The sequence below is a fragment of the Rhincodon typus genome, chromosome 29 (assembly GCF_021869965.1).
Source record: "Rhincodon typus isolate 14 chromosome 29, sRhiTyp1.1, whole genome shotgun sequence".
In the NCBI taxonomy this organism is placed as follows: domain Eukaryota; kingdom Metazoa; phylum Chordata; class Chondrichthyes; order Orectolobiformes; family Rhincodontidae; genus Rhincodon; species Rhincodon typus.
The window spans coordinates 29,749,806-29,762,293 of record NC_063360.1 but is presented as its reverse complement, the minus strand read 5'-3'; the positions used below and the strand labels follow the sequence as shown (position 1 = coordinate 29,762,293).

Here is a 12,488-nt window from a genome sequence, read left to right as displayed (position 1 = left end):
CCTATTAATTGACAGAAGGACATGTTGAGATTCTTAAATGGAGTGGCAATTTATTATTGAGATTACATAGCAACAGATATTACTTGCATTCAATTATACTGAAATCTCTTTGGAGTTTTGGTCAAATACAGATATGAAATATGAGCTTTTTACTTAGGTTTCAAGCAATGGGCATTTGATATAGCTGCATGAGCAGATTAGTTATTGAAGGCCACCATTAGCCCAGGGTTCCTTCTGCATCAAGTTTCAAGTCTGCCCTGTTTTCAGCTCTGTAATTCTACCCACCTTCAAATCCAAGCACATAATGTCAGCATTTTCCTTTGATACCATTTTTGTCAATAAATAATCAGGATAGCATTTAACAGGTTCTGATGATGAGATCCTCTCATTTTGTGCATTTTTTTTTTTACTAGTATTCAATTTTCTGAAATACTGAGCATTAGCACTGAACTCCTCTTGATCATATTGTTCCATTTCTTAACTAATGTTAGTAGGTGCCATAAGTTTAAAAGACCATAAAAAGTAGGAACAGGAGTAGACCGTTTGGCCCTGCGAGTCTGCTCTGCCATTCAACAGAATCATGGCTGATTCAATATTTCTCACATCTACTTTCCTGTCCTTTCCCAATCACCCTTGATTCCCACCTTGATAAAGAATTATCTCTATTAAATATACAGAAGGACTCTGCCCTCACAGCTGTCTGTGGTAAGGAGTTCCAAAGACATTCAACCTTCAGAGAAAATTCCTCCTCATCTAAGTCTTAAATCCACAATCTATGATCTCAAAGAATGTTGATATGTAATTAGTCACTGGCTCCTGTTTTACCTGATTTTAGACTTTGCTCCTGTGGGTTACTGTCTTGACCTTGCAAACTATAAACTCTTTATAATCAGCTGATTGAACAGTATGGAGATCCATGGAAAACTCTCATTAGGTAGAGTAATAAATGCCAATTCCAAGAGAAAATGGACGTTTGTACTTGCTCCATCTAAGTTTGCTTGTAGAAAAGGGCAATTTTATTAATACAGAAAAAATAACTGATATAATTACCAGGAGCTGCATTTGCGCAAATACAACTTTTTTTTAGCAACATACTGGTTTGACAGGTATAGTGATGACCCTTTGGTGTCTCACTTTTTGAGAGAGAGAGAAATGGGTAGTATGGCTGCTGAATTAACAAAGAAAGATGAAGCTTCAAAACCATGTTGGATCCTATTCAATTCATTAATGCAAGTCCTCCACTCGGCTTTTCCAGTTGAGGGCAGTTGACACAATGAGTATCCATTGTTCTTATTTCTCTAGGCAAAAGACAGCAATTTCAAATATGTGTATACAGGCAAGTACATTATTGTTTATCCTGGGGTTGTATTTTAAATTGATTAAACAATCGTGTGTAGGATTCAAATGATTGCAGTTGCTGGTGGTGTGGAACACTATGGAGGTGTGAAAGTGCTCTTCTAGAAATGAAAACTAACCCAAACCCTTGCCTATACTTCATCTTTTGGTTTTTAATTCTATTTTGATTCCCTGCTTCTATTCAAATATCCATATGTATATATTATATAATAATGTTAATAATGTTTCACTGTAGTTGGTAGTCATGTGTGATGTGAAAATCAATGGCTGCCTCACTTTTTTTTAATTGCACATAGGATAGGAGTATTGTTGCCAAAGCCACCTTTTGTGGCCTGTGGCCACTTGGCTTTGAGAAGGTGATGGTGATTCGCCTTCATGGGCCACTGCAGCACATGTGGTAAAAGTGCACCCTTGGTGCTTTTAAGGAAGGGACAAATTGCTGCCTTGTGTAACATTTGAAAGAGTTCCAGAGAGAGAACAGCAGTTAGAGAGATAGAGATGGATGATGGTATGTCAAGGAGAAAGAAAAGCTCATAATGGGGCCATTAGCAAGCTAACATGAGTTGGCTGTGCTGACACCAACACATGGGTATGTCAAGGCCTGGGTGTGACGATGGCTATAGGAAAAAGAAGGTGGTGGTCAGGTTCTAAGTTATTGAACTTCAATATTGAGTCTCAAAGGCTGCAGGGTCCCTATGCAGAAAATGAGATGCTTTTCTAGCTTGCGCTGCAACAAACCAAAGACACAAATGTTGGCTGGGAACACGGTGGTGTGTCGAAATGAGTGGCAACTGAAAGCTCGGAGTCATTTTTGCGGACAGAACATAGGAGTTCTGCAAAATGGACGCCTAGTCTGTTTACCATCTTTGCAAGGTAGAATATACTGCATTGTGAGCAGCAAATGCAGTAGACTAGATTGAAGTGCAGGTAAATTGCTGGTTCACCTGAAAGATGTGTCTGGATCCTTGGAAAGTGACAAGGGAGGATGTAAACGGGCTGCTGTCTGCAATTGCATGTGGAGCTGCTGTGGGGAGATGTTGTGAGTGGAGGAGGACTGGACTAGGGTTTCCCAGAGAGAACAGTCCCTGTGAAATGCTAATAAGGGAGGGAAGTGGAAAGGTGTTGGGTTGTGGCATCCTGCTTAAAGGTGTTGGAAATGGCAGCTTATGATTCTGATTCGGCATTGATTGAAAAATACTGGGCCTACTAGGAAGCTAGTAGTAGTACAGAAATTAGAGGGGCAGCACAGTGGCTCAGTGGTCAGAATGGCTGCCTCACAGCACCAGGGACCCAGCCTCTGACTGTCTGTGTGGAGTTTGCACATTCTCCCCGTGTCTGCGTGCGTTTTCTCCAGGTGCTCCAATCCAAAGATGTGCAGGTTAGTTGGATGACCATTGCTAACTTGCCCATAGTGTCCAGGGATGTGTAGGTTATATGGATTAGCCATGGGAAATGCAGGGTTGCAGGAATAGTGTAGGGGGGGGTGAGTCTGGGTGGGTTGCTCTTCGGAGAGTCAATGTGGACTTGTTGGGCTAAATGGCCTGTTCCCACATTGTAGGGATTCTTGGGTATTCTAGGAGGGTATAAATAAAGAGAAGGCATTTAAAAGTTTGAGCTAACAAGGTGTAGAGTTGGATGAACACAGCAGGCCAAGCAGCACCAGAGGAGCAAAAAAGCTGATGTTTCGGGTCTGGACCCTTCAGAAATGGGGGAGGGGAAGGGGATTCTGAAATAAATAGACAGAAGCGGAGGTGGATGGAAGATAGCTAAAGGAGCAGATAGGTCAAGGAGGCAGGGATGGAGCCAGTAAAGGTGAGTGCAGGTGGGGAGTTAGGATGGGGGTAGGTCAGTCAAGGGAAGACAGACAGGTCAGGGAGGTGGAGATGATGCTGGTAGGTAGGAGGTGGGGGTGGGGGCTGAGGTAGGAGGAGCGGATAGGTGGGAGAAAGGACAGACAAGTTAGGGAGGCGGGGACAAGCTGGCCTGGTTTTGGGATGTGGTTGGGTTTGGAGATTTTGAAGCTTGTGAAGTCCACGTTAATACCATTGGGCTGTAGAGTTCCCAAGCGAAATATGAGGTGCTGTTCCTGCAACCTTCGGGTGGCATCGTTGTGGCACCGGAGGAGGCCCAGGATGGGCATGTCATCCAAGGGGTAGGAGGGGGTGTTGAAGTGGTTCGTGACTGGGAGGTGCAGTCGTTTGTCGCAAACCGAGCGTAGGTGTTCCACAAACCGGTCTCCAAGCCTCCGCTTGGATTCCCCGCACTTAAAAGTTTGTAGTGCTTAAAAATTAGAAAAGCTTTGGCTACAATCTTTGTAATTCTTCTTGGAGATAAACATGGTCCTATAAGACAATGTGATGTAGGAGCAGAAGTAGGCCATAGAGCACATCTCAATGAGATTGTGGTATCTGATAACCCTGGAAAATGCATCCAAATCCAAGATTAAACTCCTTTTCTTTCAGGGTTGTGACTGGCATCTGCTGAAACCTGATGGTGTTCCTATATATTGTAATCTCATCACTTAGAGAGCTGCTGAAGGGATAGTACAGTATAACAGTATTGAAAGAATGTTTCAGGTTGGAACAAAAATAGCATCCATTATCTGAAGCTACAAAACCATGTTGGAGAGATCTGTTTGATTCATTCAGTAGTAGCTGATGTTCCAAATAGCTTGTATTTTATACTCAGTTATTGTAAAAGTATTATAGACTTTTTTAAATTTTAAAAAATACTCCCAAGCCTCTAGCACTGGAGATGTGATAAGGCCATCCCATATTCTGTAGGTGCCTTAGATTCTTGAAGCCATGCTGGCACTGCTTGATCATTATTATGTATTTTTAAATACTCTGCTTTTACACCCTTCTATAAGAGACACTCAACAATTGCCCAAAAATATTCGTGAAACTAACTGGCCTGTAGTTACCTGTTTCTTGACTCCTTAACTTTAAATAAATGTATTACATTGGCAGTTAGCAGAGAATTGCAGATGTTAAACCCCTGTTCAGCCTAAAGTTGTCAGTAGTTGGGAATCTTTGAGACATTAGTCCAAGAGAGAAAATTGAACTTGGAAAACTTGGGTTAATAAACAAAATCCAGCATGTATCTATTATGGATTGAATAATTTGATGAAATAATGAAGAGGCAAGTGTAGTCGAGGTTAATATGGATAGTCAGAAAGGATTTGACATCATAAAGAAGCTAAGAAGCAAAACTAATTGGATAATAGTTCATCCCCTTTACCAGTACAGAGTCAGACTGAAGAAGTATCATTGGACTCGATGTTAACTCCACTTTCTCTCCACACATGCTGCCAGACGTCCTGAGTTTCTCCATAATTTTCTATTTTCTTTCAGGATCAGACTTGACAGGGAAAATTCAGTTATGAAGTCACTTTATTGAGGCAAAGTCAGAACGAGCTTGCACATACAATAAACTTAGACAATGAATTAGTCTAAGCCAGGTTGTATACTTCCCATGTTAGTTCTGGATAGGGAAGGGCACTGGCCTTCAGTCTCTTGGGATTTCTTCTTCATATGCTTCTGTCTTCTCTACATGTGAACATACAGGGAAGCGACCTTCCAATGCTAGAGCCCTCTTAGCCATACCTCCTTCTGCAACCTATCATAAATTCACATGTACACTTTTACAAGTGTGTTGTGGAATCAAGGGTTACAGGGAAAGGGCAGGAAAATGGATGTGAGGAATGTTGGATTCTGTTGAATTGTTAAGCAGGTTCAAGGGGTCAAACATCCAACTCCTGTTCCTATTTCTTATGGTGTGGTATTTGGTCAATGTGTTAGCTATGCGCATAAACTGTTCTAAGTTCTTTCACATAGTAGCCATCCCTCCATGTTGCAAACTGTTTCTTCAGCAAGACATTCTTAACATCCTGGTTTCCTATTAATACTGCTCATGCTTATGACACATTTTACTTTTCCTCTCCGCTTTATGGTTTTTGATATAATACAAGACTTCACTATTTGTTATGGCACCTGCTTATTTGGTTGAAAGGTTTACATTGCTCAGGCAACTGTTGTAGGATTGAGCAAAAATCCACATCATCTAAAATACCGGACGAGACCCTGGACTTGTCAAAACTTTTAAAAGCAAAGGGGACAGTTGGGCTGAGCTGTGGGGACAGATACAGAGATGGCTACCTGGAGCCATTGTTCAGCCTGGAATTCCAATTTACACCTCTGCTGTAAGATAGCAATCAACCAAACCTAACACTCTAGCCCAGAACTAACTTATACACCTTGGGCTACTTAGCACGGACAGTATGGAGTCTAAAAGGTACTGAATGTTCAGCTTCGATCAAAATCCGGTTAGACATATTCTTAACTATTAGGAAAACCAAATGACTTCAGAAGGAAACACCAGAAACACAATGGACAGCACAGATTTGTGGGGAGATAACAGGGCAAACAGTCTGTATAACTGCCAGCCCTAATCTGACCTGTTCAACAAAAAGCTTCTGTACAAACAGCTTTGGAACCAAAGCCCGCAGAGGCCGAACAGAGAAGCTGAATCAGAAAGCCAACCAAAGGGCATCATCATGACAAAGGGTATCTGAGAGGGGGGAGCCAACCCAAGCGCTACCAAACGAGCTTCCAGACCTGGGCCTGTTCAGAACCAATGGCAAGAATCTAGCAGCCAGCTATACTTCAAAATCACTTAAACTCTCAACTTTCAGAGTTTGAGAGGGGAAGGCAGGTCATGACAGTACAGAGAACTCCAAGGGTAGGAAGCCTAAATTAAATTTTCAGTGATTACAACTGTGTAGGTGTTTCATCTGTGTTTAATTGAGTGGTATATTTAATTACTGTCCTCTGTACCAGTAATCGTGTTAATTTCACTTTGTTGCATTTACCTTCATTTTCTTGTCTTATACTTATCTTTTTTTCCCTGTATGTAAATAAATGCAGATATTATTTTGCCCTGAAACACTGGTTTGCTGCTGCCTTCATTTCACATTCCCTAAATAAGTCCACTGTCAGAACCAGGGATCTAGGGGTGTTTTGAACCACCTAAAATCAGCAAGTTACTGAGTGCAAACCAGAACCATACACTGTGTTTGTAAGAGCAAAATGCTGCAGATGTTGGAAACCTTATATAAACACAATGCTGGAGAAACAAAGCAGGTCCGGCAACATCTGTAGAGAGATAAACAGAGAGAATGTTTTGAGTCCCTTGTCACACATCTTCAGATCTGTATTTATAAAATTATTTCAGTCATGACATTAATATGAGCAATAAAATAGATATTAGTGAAATAAGGAAAAGGCTTATTTTAAGCAAATTAATCAAAACTAGCTAAGGCAACACAAAGTTAGGCAGAAGGCTGAGGTATTATGTCAAGTATTTTGAAGATTAGCCACCTGATCTACAGAATTCTTTTTCAGACTGAATGGAAGTATATAGTGGATTCTACCAAAGGTTGATATTAGGACCACTGTTCTTTTGGGATCATTAACGCTAACACAGAGCATAAATTCATGTCTGCAATCTTTAAAATTATGGATAAATGGAGTCAGATTAAAAATCGGCCATAATCTCATTGAATGGCAGCACAGTCTTGTATGGCTCAGTCGGTCTCCTCTTCCTCTGAAACAAAACTCAAACATACTAAACTGTTAAAAAAAAAAGATAGTAACACATCTCATGAGGACATGGATTGGTAAAATGGACAGGCATGTACCGGATGAAGTTAGTGTGAAGTTGTTGACTTTTGGTGAGACTAATGAAACAAAGCAATAAAAGCTAATTAATACAATTTCAAAGTAGGTGTAAGGATCGAGAGACTTCGGGGTGTGTGAACACAAGCTATGTGGGTGGCACAAACTTTGAGAAGGTTAATAAAAATACAAATGAGATGCTTGGCTTTATAAATGGACATTTGGAGCAAAAAAGGCAAGATTTTGCTGAAAATGTATAAAGCACTATTTAGACCTCAGTTGTGTTGACAGCTCTGAGCATGCTGTTTGGGAAAGATTTCAAGACATTAGAGGATGCAAAGGTGATTTATGTAATTGTGCCAAGCTTAAAGGATTTAGGGTAATGAAGAAACTAGAGAAACTGAAGTCCATCTCTTTAAAAGCAGAGAAGGTTAAGGGGAGATTTAGAAGGATTTTGATAGGAATAAATAAGGAGAAACTATTTCCAGTCATAGGAGGGTGCAGAGGGCGTAGATTTAAATTAATTGGCAAGGGAACCAAAAACTTGATAGCTTCCTACCTACGAATGACATCGTGGGATATAGAGAGAGTGTGGGAAGATGTTAGTGAGGTGGATGATAAGTTGTGACCGAGATTGTAGAGCAAGATCAGGTGGTTGAATGGCTTACTCTTATTCCTATGTTCTTTACTGCAAGAGGGAATAATATTTTACACAGCGTATTATTGACAGCGCTGTCTGAAAGTATGGCCAAGGCAGATTCAATAATAACTTTAAAAAGGAAATTGGATAAATATTGGGAAAGGGGGAAAAGATGCTGGGCTATGGAGAAAAAGCAGGAGAATTTGATTATAGCTCTTTGAAAGAGTTGGCTCAGACACACTGAGCTGAATGACCTCCTTCTATGCTCCATCACTTTATATTACAGCATAATTTTATCATACGAAAAATGTTTCAGGGCAGAACTGACAGCTGAAAGATGAGGGATTAGAAAGGGTGTCCAAAAACTTAACAAAGAAGTTACTGAGTTAAGTGAGCTGAAGGCAATAGAGGGAATTCATGAATGCTGAACAAGATATTTGAAGCTAATACAATTATGATAGGGTGAATGCTGGAGCATAATTTCATAGGGAGATTAAAGGCAATGGTGCAATATTACATCCTCAAAGTACTACTGCCAGACCTCCTGCGTTTCTCCAGCACTCTGTTTTCACTACTAAATGCTGCTGAGGTTCAGGGGCAGTCATAGAGTCATACAGCACGGAAACAGACCCTTCAGTCAACCAATCCATGCCAAACGTAATCCCAAATTAAACTGGTCCCACCTGCCTGCTCCAGGCCCATATCCCTCCAAACCTTTCCTGTTCATGTACATATCCAAATGTATTTTAAACATTGCCGTTGTACTCACATCCACCACTTCTTAAGGAAGTCCATTCCATACGTGAACCACCCTGTGTAAAAAAAATTGCCCCCATGTCTTTTTTAAATCTCTCTTCACTCACCTTAAAAACGTGCTCCCTAGTCTTGAAATCTCCCATACTCGGGAAAGACAACTACCATTAAACCTGTATATAGTCCTCATTATTTTATAAACTTCTATAAGGTCACCTCTCAACCTCCTATAAAAACCAAAAGAACTGCCGATGCTGTAAATCAGGAACAAAAACAAAGTTGCTGGAAAAGCTCAGCAGGTCTGGCAGCATCTGTGGAGGAGAAAACAGAGTTAACGTTTCGGGTCCGGTGACCCTTCCTCAGAACCTCCTATGCTCCAGTGAAAAAAGGTTACAACCTATCAAGTCTTTCTTTAAAATTCAAACCTTCCATACCCGGCAACATCCAGGTAAATCTCTTCTAAACCCTCTCCAGCTTAATATTATCCTTCCTATAACTGGGCAACTAGAACTGGACACAGTATTCCAGAAGAGGCCTCACCAACATCCTGTACAACCTCAACATGACTTCCCAACTCTTATACTCAAAGAACTGAGCAATGAAAGCAAGCATGCTAAACACAATTTTTAATACCCTGTCTATATGTGACACAAGCTTCAAAGAATTATGTACCCGGACCCCTATGTCCATCTGTTCTACAACACTACCTAAGGCCTTCTGATGTAGAAATATACTGGTGAAAATCAAAAGAATGACTATTTGCCTTCAAATCAAAGTGATGGAAGGGCTGAGAGCCATTTACCCAACTCATTAGCTTGTAAGAAGTGCAAGAAGCCTCTATGAGACTTAGGGAGAAGAAAAACAGATTTTTTTAAATCCTGTAGTTAGATAGTGCTTATTTCAGTAATGTGCATAAGGAAGGGACTTGCATTCGAGGCTATCAAGACAAGATGATGACTAATGACCCTGAATTCTCCCATCTTGCTTAACATGGCTGTACCCAATTTGTTCTTATTTGATTTCAGAGGTTTTGCCTCCACTGAAGAAAAAGCTGCATTTATGTAATGCTTTTTCATTAACGCAGGATATGTCAAAGTGTTTTATAGCCAATTAATTACTTTCAAAGTTTAGCCATCATTGTCATGTAGGAAGAACAACGGCCAGTTCGTATACTGCAGATACATCAGCAAAATAATCATCCAGTAATCACTAATTTTATGGATATTGATTGAGAAATAGATATTGACCATTAGACCCTCTGATCTACCTGTAGTTAATTTAAGGTGGAGCTCCTTGTGGGAGTGGTTGAACCAAATCGCAGGTAGATGCAGTTAAGGTGAAGCTAGATAACCACATATTTGGGTCTTAAGGAAATAGAAAGATACAATGAGGAGGAGATTGGGACTACTTGGGATGAATGATTTGCTTGGTATGCTGTCAATCCAGAATGTGTTGTAATGTGGTGGTTTCTTTATTGCCCACTGGTAAGACATGCAATTGGGGATGGGCAACATGATGTCCACAAGCCATCAGAAAAAAGCCTCTGTGATCCCTGCATTGAACAGTTGACAAAAAACCCAACCAATAAACCTCCGCACTCGCTGGCGTGACTGTTACATGAAATAAAATGAATTGAAATGAATGCACAAAATGGAAAATATTGGGAGTGCCACGTGCAATTTTAAACTGGGAACGTTTTGGGGAAGAAAAAGGTACCTGCCGAAACCCGGGATCGAACCAGGGACCTTTAGATCTTCAGTCTAACGCTCTCCCAACTGAGCTATTTCGGCACCACAGCAAACGTCGCTGATTGAGGATCCAAGTGCACGGCACGGAATGTCAGTCTGATTGGTTGATATCGTATCTGTGGGCGTTCGAAACTTCTTAAACCGCTCTCTGTTTTTAAACTAACACCCGAAGAAGCAGTGAGGCTCAGAAAGCTTGTGTGTTTTCAATTAAACCTGTTGTTCTATAACCTGGCGTCGTGACCGTGTTTGACCTTTGACCTTGTTTTTAACATGGTTTAAAACAGTTTGTTTTTTTTAAAATCTAATTCTGCATGTACCACTTGCCACCATCGTATCGCTCCCTGTACCTTTATTAGACCTTTCCAGAAACTTCTTTTTCAGGTGGTCTCTGTGGCGCAATCGGTTAGCGCGTTCGGCTGTTAACCGAAAGGTTGGTGGTTCGAGCCCACCCAGGGACGACTTATCCTTTTATTTCTGGTTGTTAGAAAATATCATGTTATTTGCAGGATGACAAAGGGAAACGATTTAGAATATCGTGATACGGTTTATGTTGTTCTGAGGCATTTATAAAGGAGCCTTTCTTTCCTTGCGCCTTATCCCGGATCTTCCCGGTAAGGCTCCAGTGGAGGGACCCATTTCGGGGTTGCACCAGTTTCCGGCCAAGATGGCGACGCGAGGAGGTGAGTGCGTTGTTGTGTCGTCGGTTTGGCGGTGTTTATATTTTCTTGTTCTCGGCGCAGGGAGGGAGGGGGAGGGAGGTGTTTATAGTTAGTGTGTTAGGGGAGGTAGAGAGTGTTAGCTTTCTCACTCCGGTCATAAGGACATAAACCTGTCCAGGCTCCCGGCCCTGACCTTTCCTCCTTGATGGTGCTCTCGGTTTACAGGTTACGCTTCAACTATTAAACAACTTAATCTGTTCCTCCAGCTCCACACTGTGTTACCTCAACCCATTTGTATATCGATACTCCGTGTGTGTGTATAGACTTGGCTTTCTGCTTAAGATGTACAGCCTGGTCGAGACCTGGCCTTCCTTTCTGTGTGTCTACTGCAATCATCCCAAATCCATTCCAGAAACCCCTCGAGATTCAGTAGGTCAGGCAGCGCCTTTGGAAAGAAAACAAGTCTCAGGTCTGGATTTTGAAACGACTTCAGAATGTTTAGAATATTCAGAAAGACGAAGGATCACTGGATTGAAGACTTTAAATCTGCTTTCTCTCCACAGATGCTGCCAGCCCTGCTGAGTTTCTGCAGCCATTTCTATCTTTACCCACTTATGCTTTCCCTGTGTAGTTGCCTGTCTCAATGTTAATCTCCTAGTTTGCGTTTAAAATATACTGTGTACAATGAAATGAGTGAACTATAGAGAAAACATGGACAAAGTGGGCGATGAATCTTTTTAAGAGACAACAAGGTGCAGAGCTGGATGAACACAACAGGCCAAGCAGCATCAGAAAATCTGATGAAGGGTCTAGGCCTGAAATGTCAGCCTTTCTGCTCCTATGATGCTGCTTGGCCTGCTGTGTTCATCCAGCTGTGCACCTTGTTGTCTCGGATTCTCCAGCATCTGCAATTCCTACTATCGATGAATCTTTTTGTCTGCTATAAAATTCTGAAACAATGTCTCATATTTGTCATCTGTTCACTGTGACCGCAGTGTTGTCCATACTTTGGTTCCTATGGAGCTAGATACATTTCACCTGTGCTTTTGTTACGACCAAACTTGACCACTTTAAATTCTCCTGACCGTCTCTCATCTTGCCCCACCAAACTTGAACTCTGCCTGTATCCTTGTTTGCACCAAATCCCATCACACATTGTCAGTGTGATTTGTTGGTTTCTGGTACTCATTCATCTCAATGGTTATGTTTAAAGCCTTCCATGGCCTAAATCTCTTATCTTCTCTTATCTCTATAACCTCCTTCAGTTCCACAGCCCTCTAAAAACCATGTTAGACCAATACTAGCTTTTTGTGCATTCCTAACTTTCTGCTATCTTTCATTGAAGATTAGGCTTCAGCTGTCTGGGTCAGCTTCTTGAGGGCATCTGGGATGGGCAATAAATGCAGACCTAGCTGGCAAAACCCATATCCAGTGCATTTATTAAAAAGTATATAATTTCTAAGTTTATTTTCTCAATAAAAATTTAGACAAAGTTGAACAGGTTTGAAGGCCACTTTTAGTTTTTGGGGTGTGAACTAAAAAAAACTGGGGAAATGATTCAGAGATAGTGGGAACTGCCGATGCTGGAGAACCTGAGAATACAAGGTGTAGAGCTGGATGAACACAGCAGGCCAAGCAGCATCAGAGGAGCAGGAAA

General features: G+C 41.3%; 2 non-coding genes across 2 annotated transcripts; one reads left to right on the top strand and one right to left on the bottom strand.

Moving 5' to 3' along the window:
• Positions 1–10,141: 10,141 nt before the first annotated feature.
• Positions 10,142–10,214, bottom strand: trnaf-gaa. Its single transcript has one exon. It is a non-coding gene; the product is annotated as a tRNA-Phe (tRNA).
• Positions 10,215–10,556: 342 nt separating this feature from the next.
• On the top strand, positions 10,557–10,630 carry trnan-guu. The gene has a single exon. It is a non-coding gene; the product is annotated as a tRNA-Asn (tRNA).
• The last annotated feature ends 1,858 nt before the right edge of the window (positions 10,631–12,488 follow it).